General features: G+C 39.7%; 1 long non-coding RNA gene across 1 annotated transcript in view; it reads left to right on the top strand.

Annotated features, from left to right (window-relative positions):
- The window catches only part of LOC309611890, a 489900-nt gene that overhangs the window by 55580 nt on the left and 411092 nt on the right, over window positions 1-23228 (top strand). The window lies entirely within an intron of this gene.

Here is a 23228-nt window from a genome sequence, read left to right as displayed (position 1 = left end):
AGAGCTGACGACCTTCCTCCGGAGCCATCCCAAGGCTCAGATGCCCAGAGGCCAGCAAACTGCTCCAGCATGGTGATTTCTAGATTTCTCATCTAAGCAAGGGCCACTCCTTAGCACCAAACTGACAACTATCACGTGAGGGACCATCGCGCTCTCACAGAAGGTGAGCATCGTCATCAGTGTTCCTTTACATCTGATTTCCCAGAGGACGTCAAACCAGCCTTGCTGCCTGCCAGCACCCAGAGAGCAGCCTGTCTCCCGGGACGTCAGGACCCCACAAGGCCCCAGGACCCGTTCAGCCCCCTCCCCAAATCAAGGAGGCTCAGAAGATCCCTGGAAAGTCCTGAGCCCCGGGAAATGACAGCCCCTAGCAGCATTAATAACTCTACCAAATCACCACTGATGGAAATCAGAGCAGGAGGGACCCCAGGAATCACCCAGGTCCAAAGACCCCCTGATTTTAATGAGGAGACTGAGACCAAAGGACTGAAGTCCACTGTTCTAGGTCACACCAGTGAGCAAAAGCAAAGCTGAGAACAACATTCACATCTCCAGACCCCAGACTCTTTCTATGTACACTCTGACCTGCAAAGCTCATACCAGGAAAAGCAACTACCTTTCTCTCACCTTCTGAACCCAGACCTCACAGAGGCCTCAGAGGCTCTGGGCTAAACTGGACCCACCCTTGGAGCTAAAGAAATTTACCTGCACAGGAGATCTTGTTCCTTTAAGCAACTGGACAGGCTCTAATCCCAATGCAGGTAGAACCTGGCTGCCCGAGACTACTCTTTATGTAAGGTCCTTCTTAGACACAAGTGCCGGGCTGAGAGTCTGAGTTCCTGCCTTCCACAGTTTTGGTTCCTCCCCGCTGTGTGTTCCCTGGAAGGGAGGGGACCGCCCGGGGCTTTGTGATGACATGGTACAAATCCAGTTATTTTCTTAGAACAACATACAAACAGAACTTGTTCCAGTAATGCCTTGAAGAGAGTCATCTTCTCAGTTCCAATCTAGGGAGGGTATTTGGAGATACGGCTTAGAGCATTATATCATTGCCAGAAATAATACAATTATTATTTTCCTTTGCGGTCTTCAGAGTCTGATGCAGCTTTTCCTGCTGAGGAGGAACTTTGTGACTCCTTTTTGCTACTGAGATAGGGGAGATCCCCCTCTCCCTTCCCAAATCTGCTCCCCAAATCCCACTTTTCTGCCAATTTTGCCTTCATGTCTTTGACCACTCAAAGCTAGAAATGTTGACCCCTATTGATTGTTTCCTTACATTTCACACTGGCTATTCCTCCCTCAAAACACTTCCTGGTGCTCACGTGGTTGCTCTTTTGGGAAGACTTCTCCTGGGTTCCCAGCACGACTTGCACAGATTTTCTTCCTGGTGATTAAGTCAGTTCCAGCTTGTCTGACTCCACGCTTGCACACCTTGGATCCCTAGGACCTAGAGCGATGGCTGGCACCCAGTGAGTGCTCAGTACATGTCAGTGGAATTAAAAGGTCCCTTACCTCTAGAACTCCTCTCTCCTCTCCCTTCCTACCTGCTTCTCTGCAGTGGCCTTTTGCCCTGACTCTAATCTCTCACACCTCGATCTTTCTGTACAATTATCACCTCACTCATTTGAGTAATACTGATAAAGAAAAGAGTACTGATAATAATAGCTGTTATGGACTGAATGTTTGTGTCTTCCCCAAAATCCATATGTGGAAGCCCTAACCCCACAGTGTGTCTGTATTTGGAGTAAGGAAAGAAATGAGTTTGTAGTGACTCAGCCCTGATCCGATAGGATTAGTGTCCTTAAAAGAAGAGATACCAGAGGCGTCTCTCTCGCTCTCTCTTTCTCTCTCTCTCATTGTGTACCGAGGAAATGCCACATGAGGGTGCACTGAGAAGGCAGCCATCTACCAGCCAGGAAGTGAATTCTTGTCAGAAACTGACTTTGTCTCTTCTTACCCAACTTCCTGGTACTCTTCTTTCAAAGAATCCGCGTGCTCTACACAAGCCGGACCTTCCCACAAACTTCAGTGCATTCTCTGAAGTATCTCCTTCCTTTTCCTACAATCAGACTTCTCATTCTTTTAGGGCACTGGAAAGCAATCTGATTGAACTAGTTCTCACTATTGTGTGAAGGGGCTCACAAATCCTTATCTTCACCATAGGTATTTGCGTTTTAAATAGAAAACTCCTTGCCCTAATCCTTGGTGGTTGGAATCTCAGGCAGTGAGATAAGAAGTAAAAAAGTCCAGGAGAGGGATAAGTTAAGGTGCCCAGTATAGTGAATAGTAACTGTTCAAAGTGTTCATTCTTGCTTATGTGGATCACTTATGTTATTATATTAGACTCACATTAAAAAACAAGTAAAGCTGTTATGTGTCCAATACAATTGTAAATGAGAAAAACTTCTGAAATACTGTGGTTAAGATCTAACCACTCCCTGCATTGATCCCCTTTTTTGCAGATATAAGAGTGAAACAAGTAAATCATGAGATATTATAGCTCTGGCAATGGTTACTTATGGCAGCCCTATAGACGGGGATTTAAGGTCCTGGTGGTTATGGCAGCACCAAAGCTTCATAAAACAAACTGACAGTATCTCTGATGTTTCTTCCCACTTGATCTTTATTCAGTTATATGTCTTTAAAACTAGGATCCAACAAGGAAAAGAGAAGAGATTTGATTTGTGAGTAGGAGAAAGGAAAAGGAAAAATTGGTGGTTCCATATATAACTTTTAAGCGTTAGAAATTTATCCAAAAACCAAGATAATAAAAAGAGGCTTTGTGGATGAGCTCATAAATTAAAAGTCATCTTCAAGGTTCCAAAGTAAATTCTAAGACCTAAATTATTAATTTCTTCACACTGAAAATATATTCAGAATGTCATAGGAAAATATTCTTTAAGAAACTCAGTAGGGGGCTTCCCTGGTGGCGCAGTGGTTGGGAGTCTGCCTGCCAGTGCAGGGGACACGGGTTCGAGTCCTGGTCTGGGAAGATCCCACATGCCGCGGAGCAACTGGGCCCGTGAGCCACAACTGCTGAGCCTGAGCGTCTGGAGCCTCTGCTCCGCAACAAGAGAGGCCGCGATGGTGACAGGCCCGCGCACCGCGATGAAGAGTGGCCCCCACTCGCCGCAACTGAAGAGAGCCCTCGCACAGAGGCGGAGACCCAACACAGCCAAAAATAAACATAATAAATAAATAATAAAAATTTAAAAAAAAAAAAAAAAAAAAAAAGAAACTCAGTAGGAAGTTTGGAAATAAAAACAGACAAGGTATTTTTTCAACAGGAGGGTGTTTTCCTGAGTTGTCAGAGAGTTAATTAGAATTTCAAGGACATTTATTTCTAACCCATAACCGAAGTGAACTCCAATTTTCAAGGTGTGCTGTATCTGGGAAGGGCTTGGGGATGCACTGGGAGTCAGGCAGATCAGGAGGCAGGGCAGGCATCGGGGCAGGATGGTCTGGAATGGGTGAGGGCAAAAAGATGCAGAAATACAGCGAGGTCCAGCTCCAGGCAGGCAGCGTCAGAGAGGGTCTAAAACAGCTATGGCGACCTGACCACAGAACACAGCTGGATTCCTAGAAAAGTGGCGGGTGTAAGGCTGACCTCCGTCTCTTAGGGAAGAGGGTCTGAGGCAGGGAGCTCTTCTTGGTTTAGGATGAAAGACAATTGCTTCTCATAGAAAACCACACAACAAGAGAGCAGAATTATTGAGATAGATGTCAAGGGCCCATAAAAATATCTAAATTAGGTCCTAGTTATTTCCCCAGTCTTGGGGCAGAATTGGTCACTAAATCTGGGGTGGATGGAGGTTAAAAGGAAGCAGAAGCAGGACCCCTCCTCCATCACCCTCCATTCGGGTTATTGTCTTCTCTACCCCACTCTCTCTGGCCTAATATTGGTCCAGGGGACCAGGTTTGTGTAGCAAGTAGGGTCATACTGGGGCAATGCCTGGGACACACTTGTATATGACATATATATCATATACGTTATATAACATTTCAGTTGACTGGAAGTGCATTTTGGCATTTCTTTAGCAAGTTCGTGAAACATCCATTAATCTAGCACTCTGGTGGCCTTTTTTTTTTTTTTTTTTTTTAACATACTTTCCCCCATGGCCATTGGAAAGAATCTGATAACCTAATTCATGAAAAGATGTGCATGACTGATGACAGTTTAATTGTCAAATGCCAATGATTCAATTATAAAACATAGACCTTGAAACCTAGAACTTCATCTATTAACCATAAGCCACTAGGGGAGATCTTCCTGGCACGATGGGCCTTCCTGGTATCCCCCCCAAAATCACACAATTATGAAGTTATGGATTATTCTTCCAAACAAAGACTGTCCAAAGAGAGAAAAACAAAGGAACAAAAAGGTCTACATTATGATTTGTGTTTTCATTTCTTTTTTAGCTCCTAGTCTGGTTCCCTGACAGATAAAAAAATGTTGTCTAGACTTCTTTCTGTCAAAGCCTCATAGTATACATTTCTTATTTTCTGCCTCTATTCTTAATTGTATTCTTGGCATTATTAAACTTGTCCAACTGATACACAACTACAGAGCATATTGCTAACCATTCTTCTTCCCAGCCCTTACTTTATTCCTGACATCATTTTGCTCTGAGTGTCTCACAATTTTACCTCTACTTATCTGTCGGTGTGGATCTGTTTATTTGTTTATTTTCCATTTGACTTGTGCCCTGGGCTATCTTTATTGGCAGTACGTTTGCCTGCCATTATGATGCTCATGGCAGGGAAAATTGACTGCTGAGGAGAACAGTGTGGTTTCCATATTTCCTTCCAAGAGGTAGCGGCAAGATTTCTGTCAGGAAAAATGCTCTGATGGTAAATAAACCGTGACTAATCCCAGGGGTACAAAAATGAGTACGACACGGTTCCTCATGCCCAGAAAAATGCAAGAAAGGAGGTGAAAAAAGTCCCAAAGCCAGGAGCATTCCAGCCAGGGTGATGACTCCAGTAGAAGTGCCAATACAGTAGCTCCAATTCCTGAGAGCTCCGTCATGCATAACCGTCTAGTGATGTCTCTAGCAAGGAAGCTTCCGGGTTGCCCATCAAAGGAAATCCTCACCTTTACAATTATGTCTACTAGCCGTCCTCAACCTCGCATTCTCTTAAAATAAGAGTTTCTCTATATCCAGAAAACAACACGCTTTTATGGAACGTGTGGCTTAAAGTTTTCAACAGGACATTGGCAGAAATTTATGTTGAAATATATTTTCCTCCTACAGTTCCATGGAAGGGTTTGTGTGTGCCTTTCAATACATAACAGATCAAACATCCTTTTAAGCCAAGAGCCTAATCTCTGATCAGCCTGAGTGTCTGGGCTTTCGAGGATGAGGCAGCAATTTTGAAAACGTCAGTCACCTAGTCACCCTCAGGTCTGAGCCTCCTAAATGCATGATGTGTTTTGCCTTGGTCTGCCCTCTCTGGAATTTGGAGTGTGTGTCCTAGAAAGAGCTTACATTTAGAGCCAGGTAAACCTGGGGTTTGAACCCAACTCTAACCATTTACTGACTCAGTTTTATCATTTCAGTTTTATCATCTACAAAATAGGGATAATATATACTTTGTAAGATTAGTGGGAAAATTCAACTATTCATTTCGTAATGAATACAAAACATTTAGTCTGGTGGCTGGTCCATAATAAGCACTCAGTAAATTGTGTTAAAATAGTAATTAAAATTATTCCTTAATGATTGAATTTAGTGCTTACCAAGAGGTCTTTGGGAAACTCTTAACCCCTGGGACTGAATGTGAGCTGCCTGTCTACAGGACATCCAGGGGAAGCTCAGACTGGAGATATGAATGTTTAGGATTATTGGCATACAGATGGTAATCAAAATCTTGCAAGTGGGTAATAGCACAGTAGTAGATTGGTTGTTTTTGCCCTCGCAGGGAACAGTCCTCCAAATATAATTTTTAAAATTTCAGTTCCTTAAATTATCCATAATACAACATAGTGACTGGTTCCCTTACTGTTAACCATGCCATATCAGACCACATCTGGGTTTATCAATCAGTTCACCTACACTTGATAAAAACTGTGGCACATGCCCTGCTCTGCCTCGTTCTAGGTACTAAGCTTCTGTTCCGCTCTCTGGGAGAATCATGACACTTCGAACTGTCATGAAAACAAAGTAAGTCATCTGTGTGAGAACAGCTAGCATAGCGCCAGCCATATAACAGGCTTCCAGGCAGCACTGATTGTCCTCATCTCCTATGTTTGGGCTCATGAGGCTCAAATCTTAGAATTATTTTTGGCAACTACATCTTAGTGTTGACTCACATTGAGTTTGCTGTCATTTCAATCTCATGTCTCACATGTTAAAACATGTGAGTTCTGTCCCATCCTGCAAAAGGAAACCCTTTGAGAAGATCCTGGACTGAGCTTCAGTATCCTTGTGGCTATCAGTAGGTATCATTTTCCAAACCTACTATTCCTCCTGTGGTCTCAGTTTCTGTTCACAGAATCGCCATCTACCCAGGCTTCTAAGAAACACTCAGAACACATAACACAAATACGTAATTATGTATGTAGGAGTCTATATACACACAAATACATGTATCTGTCAAATCTAAGAGGATGCTACATGCCAGATGCTAAAAATACTTTTTTATCTGACCAAAAAAAAAAAAAAAAAAGCATTGATAAAGATCACAACTCCCAAGCCAAGGAGGTGAAAGAAAGAAGAATCCAGATAGGTATCAGAGTAGCACTGACATGGGGAACAAAAAAAGAAGGCTCCTTTTTAAAATTTCAACATTGTTTTGAAAATTCTGGCAAAATATGAGATACAATTATAAACCTAAATAGTATTAATAAAGAAGAAAAACACTAGCTGATCCTCATTTAACTGGAAAACTAAGAATGAACTAAAAAGTACTGTATGAATGAGTATTAAGTAAAAAAACTATACATAAGATAAACACTTTTTAAAGTAATGGCATTCCTATATATAGCAATAAGCAGTTAGAAATTGTCATAAAAGAAATATCTTTCATAGTAACAATAAAAATATAAAATAACTGAGAATAATCTTACAGAAAATTTTTTTACCTATTTGTAAACTACGAAAAGTTTACACGGATGTAAAAGAATAAGTGGAAAGCTGTATCATTTCCTTGGATTGAAAATTTAAATATTAAGAAGATGTTAATTCTCCAAAAATTAATTTATAGTTTTATTGAGATTCTGATAAAAAATATCCCAATGATCTTGTTTTGTGCGGGAGGGAAGAGACGAGGAGAAGGTAATTGACAAAACATCTTCAAAATTAATCTGGATGAGTAAACACAGAGACATAAGATTAATGTCCTTATTGTAAAAACAAGGAAACTTTTTCAAAACAATGAGAAAAACACAAAATGTTTTTAGAAAAATGAAGGATAAACAAAAATAGTCACAGAAGAAATATAAATGACTAATAAACAAATGAAAAATTTCAGACTTTTTTGGAATAGTATATACACTCATTTTAAAAAATGAGATATTTTCCAGTTCCCAAATTGGTGAATTTATTTAAATAATAACATACAGTGTTGGGGGAAAAAAAAAACGCTAGGAACTCTAACATCACTGCAATAGGGATATAAACTGTTGTACCTCTTTTGAAAAGCAATTTTGTGGTAAGTATCAAAAGAATTAATAATGTTCCCAATGGTTCCATTTATAAAATACATATTAAGTAAATAAAACCATGGATGAAGAATTATGTACAAAGGTGTTCATCTTTCAGTGAAACAGAATAGATAACTCTGAAATAAAGCTTTTATTATTGTTGGCAATAATTCTGCCAATGACTTACATGTTCATTATTTATTATGGTTAATTAAATTAAGGAATTTCCATAGAGTTGAATATTAGCATTCATTCCTATTAATTATTTGAATAGTTTTCCAGGATATGTGAAATACACATGGTATAATGTTGACTGGGGAAAGGCAGAGGATAAATAAATATATATTGACAGAAATAAGACAGAAACTAAATTACCCCCAAATTTCATAATTACTTTTCAATTAGAAGGAACAGAAGATTGAGAAAGGGGGGGGGGGCGGGGAAGACAACAAGGACAAGAAGAAAGTGAGACTAAGAGATTATTAAAACATGGTAGTAAGGGAGAGTGAATATTCATACCAGATATTAAGATGTATCATAAGATTACAGTAATTTAAATGGCATGTTACTAAAAATAGACACAGCTCACTGAAACAGGATAACTCTGAAATAGGGCTTATATTATCCAATAATTTATAATAATGTGTCTTTAAGAAGACTTGACAAATCAAAAGAGAATGGAAGACTATTCAACAGAGAACTGGTAAAGAATCTGGAAATAATTTTGAATACATCACCACTCCACAACTTTATACCAAAAAAAAAAAAAAGCTAATGATGAATTTTAAAGTTACATATAAAAGTTTCAAACTAGAGAACAATTTCAAGAAAATAAAAACTCAAATTCTTGACCAGGAGAACTCTTTCTAAGTTCAATGTAGTAATGGGAGAAATCATAAAGAATAAAACCAATAGCTTTGGGCTTCCCTGGTGGCGCAGTGGTTAAGAATCCGCCTGCCAATGCAGGGGACACGGGTTCGAGCCCTGGTCCGGGAAGATCCTACATGTTGCAGAGCAACTAAGCCCAGGCACCACAACTATTGAGCCTGCGCTCTAGAGCCCATGAGCCACAGCTGCTGAGCCTGCGTGCCTAGAGCCCGTGCTCCACAAGAGAAGCCACTGCAATGAGATGCCCATGCACTGCAACCAAGAGTAGCCCCCACTCGCCACAACTAGAGTATGCCCGTGTGCAACAACGAAGACCCAACACAACCAAAAGTAAAAATAAATAAAATTTTTTAAAAAACCAATAACTTTTCCTATAAAACAATTTTAAACTCAGTAAGCAAAAAAAAATTTTTTTATAATCAAAATTGAGAAGCAAAATACAAACTAGGTGTGAGGAGGAACCAAGATGGCAGAGTAGAAGGACGTGCTCTCATTCCCTCTTGCGAGAACACCAGAATCACAACTAGCTGCTGGACAATCATCGACAGGAAGACACTGGAACTCACCAAAAAAGATACCCCACATCCAAAGACAAAGGAGAAGCCACAATGAGACGATAGGAGGGGCGCAATCAGAGTAGAATCAAATCCCATAACTGCTGGGTGGGTGACTCACAGACTGGTGAACACTTATACCACAGAAGTCCACCCACTGGAGTGAAGGTTCTGAGCCCCACGTCAGGCTTCCCAACCTGAGGGTCCGGCAACAGGAGGAGGAATTCATAGAGAATCAGACTTTGAAGCCTAGTGGGAATTGATTGCAGGACTTCGACAGGACTGGGGGAAACAGAGACCCCACTCTTGGAGGGTGCACACAAAATAGTGTGTGCATCAGGATGCAGGGGAAGGAGCAGTGATCCCGGGGGAGACTGAACCAGACCTACCTGCTAGTGTTGGAAGGTCTCCTGCAGAGGTGGGGGGTGGCTCTGTTTCACCGTGGGAACAAGGATACTGGCAGCAGAAGTTCTGGGAAGTACTCCTTGGCGTGAGCCCTCCCAGAGTCTGTCATTAGCCCCACCAAAGAGCCCAGGTAGGCTCCAGTGTTGGGTTGCTTCAGGCAAAACAACCAACAGGGAGGGAACCCAGCCCCACCCATCACAAGTCAAGTGGATTAAAGTTTTACTGAGCTCTGACCACCACAGCAACAGTCAGCTCTACTCACCACCAGAGCATCCCATCAAGCCTCTTAGATAGCCTCAACCACCAGAGGACATACAGCAGAAGCAAGAAAAACTAAAATCCTGCAACCAGTGGAACAAAAACCACATTCACAGCAAGACAGACAAGATGAAAAGGCAGAGGGCTATATATCAGATGAAGGAACAAGATAAAACACCAGAAAAACAATTAAATGAAGTGGAGATAGGCACCCTTCCAGAAAAAGAATTCAGAATAATGATAGTGAAGATGATCCAGGACCTCGGAATAAGAATGCAGGCAAAGATCGAGAAGATGCAAGAAATGTTTAACAAAGACCTAGAAGAATTAAAGAACAAACAAACAGAGATGACCAATACAATAACTGAAATGAAAACTACACTAGAAGGAATCAATAACAGAATAACTGAGGCAGAAGAATGGATAAGTGACCTGGAAGACAGAATGGTGGAATTCACTGCTGCGGAACAGACTAAAGAAAAAAGAATGAAAAGACATGAAGACAGTCTAAGAGACCTCTGGGACAACATTAAACGCAACAACATTCACATTATAGGGGTCTCAGAAGGAGAAGAGAGAGAGAAAGGACCAGAGAAAATATTTGAAGAGACTAAAGTCAAAAACTTCCCTAACATGGGAAAGGAAATAGCCACCCAAGTCTAGGAAGCACAGAGAGTCCCATACAGGGTAAACCCAAGGAGAAACACGCCGAGACACATAGTAATCAAACTGGCAAAAATTAAAGACAAAGAAAAATTATTGAAAGCAGCAAGGGAAAAACGACAAATAACATACAAGGGAACTCCCATAAGGTTAACAGCTGATTTCTCAGCAGAAACTCTACAAGCCAGAAGGGAGTGGCATGATATACTTAAAGTGATGAAAGGGAAGAACCTACAAGCAAGATTACTCTACCCCTCGAGGATCTCATTCAGATTTGATGGAGAAATGAAAAGCTTTACAGACAAGCAAAAGCTAAGAGAATTCAGCACCACCAAACCAGCTCTACAACAAATGCTAAAGGAACTTCTCTAACTGAGAAACACAAGGGAAGAAAAGGACCTACAAAAACAAACCCAAAACAATTAAGAAAATGGTCATAGGAACATCCATATCGATAATTACCTTAAACGTGAATGGATTAAATGCTCCAACCAAAAGACACAGGCTTGCTGAATGGATACAAAAACAAGACCCATATATATGCTGTCTACAAGAGACCCACTTCAGACCTAGGGACACATACAGACTGAAAGTGAGGGGATGGAAAAAGATATTCCATGCAAATGGAAATCAAAAGAAAGCTGGAGTAGCTATACTCATATCAGATAAAATAGACTTTAAAATAAAGAACGTTACAAGAGACAAGGAAGGACACTACATAATGATCAAGGGATCAATCTAAGAAGAAGATATAACAATTATAAATATATATGCACCTAACATAGGAGCTCCTCAATACATAAGGCAACTGCTAACAGCTCTAAAAGAGGAAATCGACAATAACACAATAATAGTGGGGGACTTTAACACCTCACTTACATCAATGGACAGATCATCCAAAATGAAAATAAATAAGGAAACAGAAGCTTTAAATGACACAATAGACCAGATAGATTTAATTGATATTTATAGGACATTCCATCCAAAAACAGCAGATTACACTTTCTTCTCAAGTGCGCACGGAACATTCTCCAGGATAGATCACATCTTGGGTCACAAATCAAGCCTCAGTAAATTTAAGAAAATTGAAATCATATCAAGCATCTTTTCTGACCACAACGCTATGAGGTTAGAAATCAATTACAGGGAAAAAAACGTAAAAAACACAAACACATGAAGGCTAGACAATACGTTACTAAATAACCAAGAGATCACTGAAGAAATCAAAGAGGAAATCAAAAAATACCTAGAGACAAATGACAATGAAAACACGACGATCCAAAACCTATGGGATGCAGCAAAATCAGTTCTAAGAGGGAAATTTATAGCTATACAAGCCTACCTAAAGAAACAAGAAAAATCTCAAGTAAACAATCTAACCTTACACCTAAAGGAACTAGAGAAAGAAGAACAAACAAAACCCAAAGTTAGCAGAAGGAAAGAAATCATAAAGATCAGAGCGGAAATAAATGAAATAGAAACAAAGAAAACAATAGCAAAGATCAATAAAACTAAAAGTTGGTTCTTTGAGAAGATAAACAAAATTGATAAGCCATTAGCCAGACTCATCAAGAAAAAGAGGGAGAGGACTCAAATCAATAAAATTAAAAATGAAAAAGGAGAAGTTACAACAGACACCGCAGAAATACAAAGCATCCTAAGAGACTACTACAAGCAACTCTATGCCAATAAAATGGACAACCTGGAAGAAATGGACAAATTCTTAGAAAGGTATAACCTTCCAAGACTGAACCAGGAAGAAATAGAAAATATGAACAGACCAATCACAAGTAATGAAATTGAAACTGTGATTAAAAATCTTCCAACAAACAAAAGTCCAGGACAAGATGGCTTCACAGGTGAATTCTATCAAACATTTAGAAAAGAGCTAACACCCATCCTTCTCAAACTCTTCCAAAAAACTGCAGAGGAAGGAACACTCCCAAACTCATTTTATGAGGCCACCATCACCCTGATACCAAAACCAGACAAAGATACTACAAAAAAAGAAAATTACAGACCAATATCACTGATGAATATAGATGCAAAAATCCTCAACAAAATACTAGCAAACAGAATCCAACAACACATTAAAAGGATCATACACCATGATCAAGTGGGGTTTATCCCAGGAATGCAAGGATTCTTCAATATACGCAAATCAATCAACGTGATACACCATATTAACAAATTGAAGAATAAAAACCATATGATCATCTCAATAGATGCAGAAAAAGCTTTTGAAAAAATTCAACACCCATTTATGATAAAAACTCTCCAGAAAGTGGGCATAGAGGGAACCTACCTCAACATAATGAAGCCATATACGACAAACCCACAGCAAACATCATTCTCAATGGTGAAAAACTGAAAGCATTTCCACTAAGATCAGGAACAATACAAGGATGTCCACTCTCACCACTATTATTCAACATAGTTTTGGAAGTCCTAGCCATGGCAATCAGAGAAGAAAAAGAAATAAAAGGAATACAAATTGGAAAAGAAGAAGTAAACCTTTCATTGTTTGCAGATGACATGATACTATATATAAAGAATCCTAAAGATGCCACCAGAAAACTACTAGAGCTAATCAATGAATTTGATAAAGTTGCAGGATACAAAATTAATGCACAGAAATCTCTTGCATTCCTGTACACTAATGATGAAATATCTGAAAGAGAAATTATGGAAACACTCACATTTACCACTGCAACAAAAAGAATAAAATACCTAGGAATAAACCTACCTAGGGAGACAAAAGACCTGTATGCAGAAAACTTTAAGACACGGATGAAAGCAATTAAAGATGATACCAACAGATGGAGAGATATACCATGATCTTGGACTGGAAGAATCAATATTGTGAAAATGACTATACTACCCAAAGCAATCTACAGATTCAGTGCAATCCCTATCAAATTGCCAATGGCATTTTTTATGGAACTAGAACAAAAAATCTTGAAATTTGTATGGAGACACAAAAGACCCCAAATAGCCAAAGCAGTCTTGAGGGAAAAAAACGGAGCTGGAGGAATCAGACTCCCTGACTTCAGACTATACTACAAAGCTACAGTAATCAAGACAATATGGTACTGGCACAAAAACAGAAACATAGATCAATGGAACAGGATAGAAAGCCCAGAGATAAACCCACGCACCTATGGTCAACTAATCTATGACAAAGGAGGCAAAGATATACAATGGAGAAAAGACAGTCTCTTCAATAAGTGGTGCTGGGAAAACTGGACAGCTACATGTAAAAGAATGAAATTAGAACACTCCCTAACACCATACACAAAAATAAACTCAAAATGGATTAGAGACCTAAATGTAAGACTGGACACTATAAAACTCTTAGAGGAAAACATAGGAAGAACACTCTTTGACATAAATCACAGCAAGATCTTTTTTGATCCACCTCCTAGAGTAGTGGAAATAAAAACAAAAATAAACAAATGGGACCTAATGAAACTTCAAAGCTTTTGCACAGCAAAGGAAACCATAAACAAGACCAAAAGACAACCCTCAGAATGGGAGAAAATATTTGCAAATGAAGCAACGGACAACGGATTAATCTCCAAAATATATAAACAGCTCATGCAGCTCAATATTAAAGAAACAAACAACCCAATCCAAAAATGGGCACAAGACCTAAATAGACATTTCTCCAAAGAAGACATACAGATGGCCAAGAAGCACATGAAAAGATGCTCAACATCACTAATTATTAGAGAAATGCAAATCAAAACTACAATGAGGTATCACCTCACACCAGTTAGAATGGGCATCATCAGAAAATCTACAAACAACAAATGCTAGAGAGGCTGTGGAGAAAAGGGAACCCTCTTGCACTGTTGGTGCGAATGTAAATTGATACAGCCACTATGGAGAACAGTATGGAGGTTCCTTAAAAAACTAAAAGTAAAATTACCATATGATCCAGCAATTCCACTACTGGGCATATACCCAGAGAAAACTATAATTCAAAAAGACACATGCACCCCAGTGTTCATTGCAGCACTATTTACAATAGCCAGGTCATGGCAGCAACCTACATGCCCATGGACAGACGAATGGATAAAGAAGTTGTGGTACATATATACAATGGAATATTACTCAGCCATAAAAAGGAACGAAATTGAGTCATTTGTTGAGACGTGGATGGACCTAGAGACTGTCATACAGAGTGAAGTAAGTCAGAAGGAGAAAAACAAATGTCGTATATTAATGCATGTATGTGGAACCTAGAAAAATGGTACAGATGAGCTGGTTTGCAGGGCAGAAGTTGAGACAGAAATGTAGAGAACAAATGTATGGACACCAAGGGAGGAAAGCGGCGGTGGGGTGGGGATGGTGGTGTGCTGAATTGGGCGATTGGGATTGACATGTATACACTGTTGTGTATAAAACTGGTGACTAATAAGAACCTGCAGTATAAAAAAACAAACAAACAAAACAACTAATACTAAACTTTCATTGGGTTATTTGTATGGAAATATGTTAATATAAATGTTGCAGACATTACATGAAATTTCTAAAAATCTTATATGTTCTGGTATAATGTTATAAGTCATAATTCTAGTTATTACTTTAAAATGTATATCTCAGAAATAACTAAATTTCCTTGTCAATTGCATTATTATGAACTTTCATCAAATCTTTAACCATGGTCATTTTTAAGTCTTTTGTCATTTACAGACAGTTCTGGGTGTACTCTGATGTTTTTGCAAATATTTTCCTATAAAAGGGTTTCATCTTCAAGGAATTCTTGGAAAAGACTCTGACAAGTACAGGTTTCTGGTAACTGACTGTACTGCTGAACTGAATGAATAAGCATTTTCAGAACTCTAATGAAAAACCGATGAACTCATAAAAGTGCTAACAAAAGATCAAGATGAAAAAAAAATTAATTACATGGGACTGAGTGAACTGATGAGGATGATTATACTTTTTGTGACTTTCTGTTTGAAGAAAAAAATCCCACAAGGACTCAGAGGCAAAAAATATACAAGTCAATTTTCACTGCAAAGTAAAGGAGCTGTTACAGTGGAGGATTACTGGACTGAATGTCAATATTATGACATAGTTATGAGTGTGTTTCATGTTTGGCAATTGCAATCTTTGTTGCTTTTGTTGTGGTCATCCATTTACAATGCTTGGTGCCAGTTTATTTATCTCTTGTAAAAATAAAATACAGCGTGTGTGTGTGGGAAAACAAAAAAAAAAACAAGAAAATGCAAGTTTTCAGCTTGCACACTGAAAACTACAAAACATAATTGAAAGAAATTCAAGAAGACATAAATAAATGAAAAGACATCCTGTGTTCATGAATTGGAAAAAAAATACAAACTAAATAAAATAAAAATAAATACAGTTTTCAAATAGAGAAAAATCGAGACATAGTTGCTGGGTAGCAGATTTTTAAAGACAGGAGCAGGTTCTGCTTCTTCAACTTCCACTGTTGTCTGCTTTTGTATTTTTAAATAATGCCTGCTCCTATCTTCTGCCTTTATCAGGTTCCTTCTGCTGGTACACACTTTGTGATGGTCATAGCCTTATTGTTTTACAATCATTAGCCAACTGCAGGCAATTCACATTTCCAGTCTCTCTGCCCATCAAGAGCCACTTCCCTAATGAGTCAAGTTTGGGGCCTGCTCCAGCACTGAGCTCGACTTCAAGAGAAATAACAGCTCAGCCTTCCTCATCAAGAAGCTTCCTCTACCTCCCCTAGTGGGGAGACAGGCAAGATTTACCATCTAGGAAAGATGCTCAAGACTTGTCCTTGTTCCAGGGTCCCTCTGGATTCCTGTGTTTTTGTCGTTTCACTGCTTTGTTACTTTTATTACCCAAGGGGGGTTGTTTAGTGAGATGGTGCAATCAAGGTACTGCCTGCAGGGACAGATTGATATGTCTGGGCTTGGGACCAAGAACTTGCTTCTGGTTTTGCTTTCATCAGGAAGCTCGGAGCCGCACAAGCTGCTCACTTCTAAGGAGCACTGGGTGAGCGCACCTCCCCCCGACATGATCGCTGCACCAGCCACCTGCCCCTTCTCCTCCTATCTACTGCCTCAAGGGTTAAATTATTTTTCAGAATTCAGGAGATTTTGGAAAGCTGCCTCACACGTTTTGTGGATTGATGGGAAAGGAGGTAGGATGATAGATAGCTCCACAGAGGATGCCTGTGTGGGCAAAGCTTTCGACCTCTCTGCGTGAGTGTTCCTCTCAAGGAAACATTCCTATCTTTACTTTCAGCACTGCTGTGAGGACCAGATGCTACAAGGGCAATGCCCACCCTCTAGGAACACAAGTGCTATGAAAGCAGAGACTGAAAATGAAGGTGATGATGGAAGGTTTTCTAATTATAGCTCACATCTTGTAAGTTACAAATGTCTTGCCTTTGGGAGATGAGGTTCTCAGAGAGAAAACTGAGCTGTAGGGGCGCAAGAAGCAGACACTTTAATAAAACCAGACAGCCACCACTGCCTCCCATGGTGTGGGCTTTCTTCCTTGTGATGTTGGACTTTTCCGGTGAGCTCACCCCTGGTAACCTAGGGATGAGATTATCTTTCTGCCCACGAGAGCCGCTGTGTATGACAGATGCACGTTCCAGCAATTAAGTATCAATAGGTGTGGCAGTAACGGTATGAACAGGGCAGGCTGTTCAGGGACAACTGAACAACTGGACTCAGCCTGTTACTTCATCTCCTTTTCTGTTTATAAATTTCCCGAGTACAATTTCCTAATCTCCTTATTTTTATTCCAGATTTCCCTTTCTTTGTATGCATTCAGTTTTCATTCATTCAAGGGGAAAGTACAGTAGTTCAAGTAGAAAGAACAGTAGTTCACTTTCCCCTTGAATGAATGAAAACTGAATGAACAAAAGTGAACTTACATGCCATATGTATGTGCATACATATATATACACACACATATATATACATACATGTAATTATGTCTATAGATAGATAGATATTTGTAAAGAGATTATAAAATGGTATTAGGTTCTTAACCTACACTGTGTCAATTTATCCCCACGACAGCATTGTGCGGTGTCATTCTTAGACTGGGTTTCACAGATGAGGATATTGCCAAAAGAAGAGGTTAAATAGCTTAGTCTAATTCTCAACAAGAGGAATTGGCTGAGCTGATGCATTTTCCCCTTCAGTGGAGCTCAACAAAATGAGTAAACTATGGTGTACTCATCTGGGAGGGGCCAGGCTGGGAGGGGCCCAAGCTCTAGGGTTGTGGACACCTGGGCCACCACTTGAACCGTCCTCCTGACTCCTCTAACCTCCCCAGGTTAGGGCCAGGGCTCAAGCTTTTTTTTATTCCAGGTTGCCACTGCAGTTTTCACCTTCTTCTCCCTCTACTTCTGGCCAGACTTTGGTGGTCTTGGTGAGAAAGGGAAGAAAAAGAAGGAAAAAGCCCAATTTCATGGTGTCACCCTCAAGGGCCTATAGTGAAGGCCACACATTCCACTACTAACAGTTGTGTTTCTTGGAGCCCATGGGCCACCCTCAGGTAAGATACAAATGAACCGAAAAAGGTTACTCACTGACCAATGATATGCTAGCTTATTAAATACGTCCAGAACACAGGGCAGTGCCCACATAGTGAATAACAATAACAGTGATTATTATACTAAGAGCTAACAGTGTATACTGAGCACTGTCAACGGACCAGGCAGTCACTGAGCAATCAACATGCATTGTCTCCATTCATTCTCAAAAAACTCTCACTCACAATGGAGCTGAGGCTGGGAGAGTGAAGCCACTTTCCTGAGGTCGCTAAGGATGTGCGGGCCCAGGGACTCTATCTACTGCAGGTTGTCTGCCTGGGAACCTCAGGGTAACAGACTATAGGAGCCACGTGGTGGGCTTAGGAGAAGCACCTGGTAGGAGAGAGGCTGCTAGGAGCCAGCAGGGGCTGAAAGCGAATGCTGCTGACAGAGTGTTGAGTAGGAAAACAATTAAGTTCCAGGGGACTACGTGCAGCAGGATATGCTTTTTACAAAGTTCCAGAGCACAAAACCTCAACAATATGCTATTATTAATGGTAACATTAATTTAAAAACCAAGGGAATAAATTCCAGGTAGTGGCTAGCTCTGGGGCTGGCGGGGCACAGGATAAGGGAGGGACACATAGATACATGCAAATTATTGCTAATTTTTCCAGTTCTTGGATTGGCTGATGGGTTCACCAGGGGTTCATTGTATTATTTAAAAGTATGTTCAATAAAAAAAGAAAAAATTGTAACAAAAAAGCCAGGTATAAGGAGTTTGTTTCGAACCACGATTATGAAAAAAAAATCGAATTTTGTGTATCTAAGGACCAGATATTTTTTATAAAGGATAGGGGAAAAATAAATAAACAGCCAAGTACTCATATTCAGGGTTAAGAAATAAAGCACTGCGAATATATAGTTGAAGCCACCTGTGTCCCCAGCCCCAATTTCACTTCCGTCCTTAGTCCCCAGAGGACATTGTTTTCCAGATAGTTTTCTATTCCCTTACTTAAAAACTTCTGAGCATCGTGAACAACAGGGAGTGTTTTTTGCATAATTTAAAACTTTAGAGAAGTGGTATTTATTATGCTTTGCATCACAGCCTACCTCGGGCTTTATTTACCCAGCACTGTGTTTTGGCATCAGATCCAGTGTCCTCATTTGCACGTTTGTATAGTACTGTTTTATTATATGAAATTAATTTTGTTATATGAACATGGCACAATTTATCCACTTTCTTGGTGAAGAAAATTTCATTGTTTATAATATTTTGCTGTTACAAACAATGCTGCCCTCAACATACTTATCTCCCCATGCACCTGCACGTGGGCAAGAGTCTCTCTAGATAACAAGTAGGCGTGGGATTGCACGGTAGATGGAGGACACGCACACCTTGAGCTTTGCCAGGTAATGTCAAATTGTTTCCTAAGGCGTTTATGACAATCTACACGTCCACCAGTGACGAGTGAGAGTTCCCATTGCACCACATTCTCACCACCACTTGTTATCAACCAATGTTTTTCTTTTTGGCCATTTTGGTGGGTGTGAAGTTCTATCTAATTGTGATTTGGCATTTCTCTAACTACTGAAGAGGTTCAACATTTTTTCTTGCATTTATAGGGTAGGAGTCATGTAGCCTCTTTTGGAAAAGGAATGTCTTTTGCTAATATATTTTTTTCTGTTGGAATGTTTGTCTTTTTCTTACAGATGTGCAGGCATTAATTATATATTTTGGACGCTCTTTGTTTGGTTTTATGTATTGCAAATATCTTTTCACTCTCTTTTGTATCTTCAGTTGAATTACAGTGACTTAGGTTTACTACTGCCAAATGCATTTCATTTGCCATTTGTTCTTTTGGTGTCTTATTGAAGGAATTCTTCCTGACCTTGTTGTAACATATATATGCATTCTCTGTTACAACTTCTGTATATATCAGGTTTCCACATTTCCTGACTATTTTACTGGGTCACTGTTCTCTTGATCTATCTCTATGCTAAAACCTCACCACCTTAACCACTGCAACTTGATAATGACTTCTACTATGGCAAGTTCCCTTCACCTAGTTGTTGCTCTTGCTGTTGATATTGTCTTCTTTTTCTCCTCCTTCTCCCTCCCTCCTCCTTCTTATCCTCCTGTGCCTTCCTCTCTTTTTCTTTCTTCTTCTGGGATACCTTAGCTACTCTTGGACTATTTATTGTTCTACGTACATTTTGGAATCACCGTGTTAATTTCCATGGAAAACCCCATTCAGATTTTAATTTAAATTCTATCTATTATTGAATCTGGCAATTAAGCTATAAAGAATTCACATCTTTGTGACATGAAATCTCTCCATAATTGAACATGGTACGTCTCTCCCACTTATTTAGAACTTCGTTAATGTCTTTCTATTAAGTTTTATTACTTTTCATCTAAAGGTCTGTACATCTTTTGTCAGATTTATCCCTATGTTTTTAACTTTTTGTAAATGATTTATTTTTTAAAAAATTTTCTCTTGTAACTGGTTATTGTTAGTGTGTAGACATGCTGCATCATTACTTGGTTCCTTTTTTTAAAAGATAGATTTCCCAACTCTTCATGACTGAGAGCTAGAGTTAGATGTGTCAACATGCACGCGGTTAAGTTAGATATTCAGGGCTGACATTTAGTTGTACACAATACCATGGCTGTACTAATTACTAAAATATTGAAATATTTCCACAAAGGAACCCCTGACTTCCCCACCAGCACCCTGGCCATCCTGGCCTCTCCCCGTCAACAGACCCAGACCTTCCCAACTTCCAGACACTACTAATGAGGTTTAACATCTTTTCTTATATTTTTAGGACATGCTTGTAGCCTCTTTTATAAAAGGAATTTTTGTGTCTTTTGCTAATTTTTTTCTATTGGAATTTTTTCCTTATTAACATACAGGCATTAATTATATATTTTGGATGCTCTTTTGTGGGTTTTATTATTGTAATATCCTTCACTGTCTTTTGTATCTCTACAAAAAAGGGCCTTAGGCCCTGCTTCGCTGAGAAGACAGACGTCTGTTCTGATTGCTCCATTCCCATGCCATGTGAACTGTTAAATATTTTGAAAGTTGCCTCTTATGCTCATATGCCAGTGCTAACTTAACACCGAGGGTGAAATATTAATCTGAGTGGTTTCTCAACCAGGGGTGCTGAGAGCTCAGAAAGAGGCGATCAGCTCTGGGGTTCAAGTAGGGAGTCAGGAGATCTGAGCTGTAGCCAAGGAGATTGGAGCCAGCACCCACCTCTGACAATCACCACTCGAAACCCTGCAGCTCACCATGCTCCTCCCCTTGGAGTTCCCATGGGCACCTCGACCACATGTTTCAGACTTTAAATGCTAAGTCTGCTCTCTTCCCGACTCCCCTAATTGGTGGAACAGTGTCTCCAACCATCTTGTCCCCTACAGTAGAAAATTCAGAATTATCCTAGACTCCATCTTACCCTTATTATTGCTTACCAAGATCTGTCAATTCTATGTCATTAAAAAAGAAAAAATCTCTTGAATATGACTTTTTCCCAGCCTGATTACCCCAACTCCTACATTTTTGAATAGTCTCCTAATCAGTCTCTTGGCCTCCAGCCTCTTTTGCTTCTCCAGCCCCTCCCCTGCACCGCTACCAGCATTAGCAGTCCCACCTGGCCCATTAGCCTACTCTGTTTCCTCATCTGTGGAGGGGAGTATATGGGAGCCATCTGCCTTGGCAGGAGAGAGTATTTTGTCACTGATGCTGATGAGAATGGTGCGAATATAAAGCAGATTGACTCTGAGTTGGTTTTATTATTGTGTTTAAATTCCCTATAGACAAATACACCCCTTTTTGCCTACACCTGGCCAGCTGTCATCCCCTTCTCCTTGGCATGACACTGGAGACATGATCTGCCTCATAGAGCTGCTGTGAAGGTTAAATGAAACAATACTCGTTGGGAACTTAGCCCAGGCCCCTGCACATGGTGAGTGCTCAGTCAATGTTAACAGTTATTAGCAATAACATTATTATTGATTCCTTATCTCCTCCATGATTCCTGTTTCTGCAAAACCTTTTGTGCCTGGCCTCAGTCACTCCCTTCCACCCTCCTGAACCCAATACTCTAGGTAGCAAACTGTTTTCTCTGCCTTCACCACACCAAGTTTTTCCATGTTCCCCAGCCTTTGCAAGTGCCCTTTACTCAGCTTGGAATGTCCTCCTTCTTCTCTGTAGTTTTGTCATTTAAGATCCAGCTCATAATCAATGAATTTGGTAAAGTAGCAGGATACAAAATTAATGCACAGAAATCTCTTGCATTCCTATACACTAATGATGAAAAATCTGAAAGTGAAATTAAGAAAACACTCCCGTTTACCATTGCAACAAAAAGAATAAAATATCTAGGAATAAACCTACCTGAGGAGACAAAAGACCTGTATGCAGAAAATTATAAGACACTGATGAAAGAAATTAAAGATGATACAAACAGATGGAGAGATATACCATGTTCTTGGATTGGAAGAATCAACAATGTGAAAATGACTCTACTACCCAAAGCAATCTACAGATTCAATGCAATCCCTATCAAACTACCACTGGCATTTTTCACAGAACTAGAACAAAAAATTTCACAATTTGTATGGAAACACAAAAGACCCCGAATAGCCAAAGCAATCTTGAGAACGAAAAATGGAGCTGGAGGAATCAGGCTCCCTGACTTCAGACTATACTACAAAGCTACAGTAATCAAGACAGTTTGGTACTGGCACAAAAACAGAAACATAGATCAATGGAACAGGATAGAAAGCCCAGAGATAAACCCACGCACATATGGTCACCTTATCTTTGGTAAAGGAGGCAAGCATATACAGTGGAGAAAAGACAGCCTCTTCAATAAGTGGTGCTGGGAAAACTGGACAGCTACATGTAAAAGAATGAAATTAGAACACTCCCTAACACCATACACAAAAAGAAACTCAAAATGGATTAAAGATCTAAATGTAAGGCCAGACACTATCAAATTCTTAGAGGAAAACATAGGCAGAACACTGTATGACATAGATCACAGCAAGATCCTTTTTGACCCAGCTCCTAGAGAAGTGGAAATAAAAACAAAAATAAACAAATGGGACCTAATGAAACTTAAAAGCTTTTGCACAACAAAGGAAACCATAAACAAGACCAAAAGACAACCCTCAGAATGGGAGAAAATATTTGCAAATGAAGCAACTGACAAAGGATTAATCTCCAAGATTTACAAGCAGCTCATGCAGCTCAATAACAAAAAAACAAACAACCCAATCCAAAAATGAGCAGAAGACCTAAAT

The sequence above is a fragment of the Balaenoptera borealis genome (assembly GCF_965194805.1).
Source record: "Balaenoptera borealis genome assembly, chromosome: 15".
Taxonomy (NCBI): Eukaryota; Metazoa; Chordata; class Mammalia; order Artiodactyla; family Balaenopteridae; genus Balaenoptera; species Balaenoptera borealis.
Note: the sequence above shows the minus strand (reverse complement) of the source record. Positions and strands in the feature narration are given on the sequence as shown.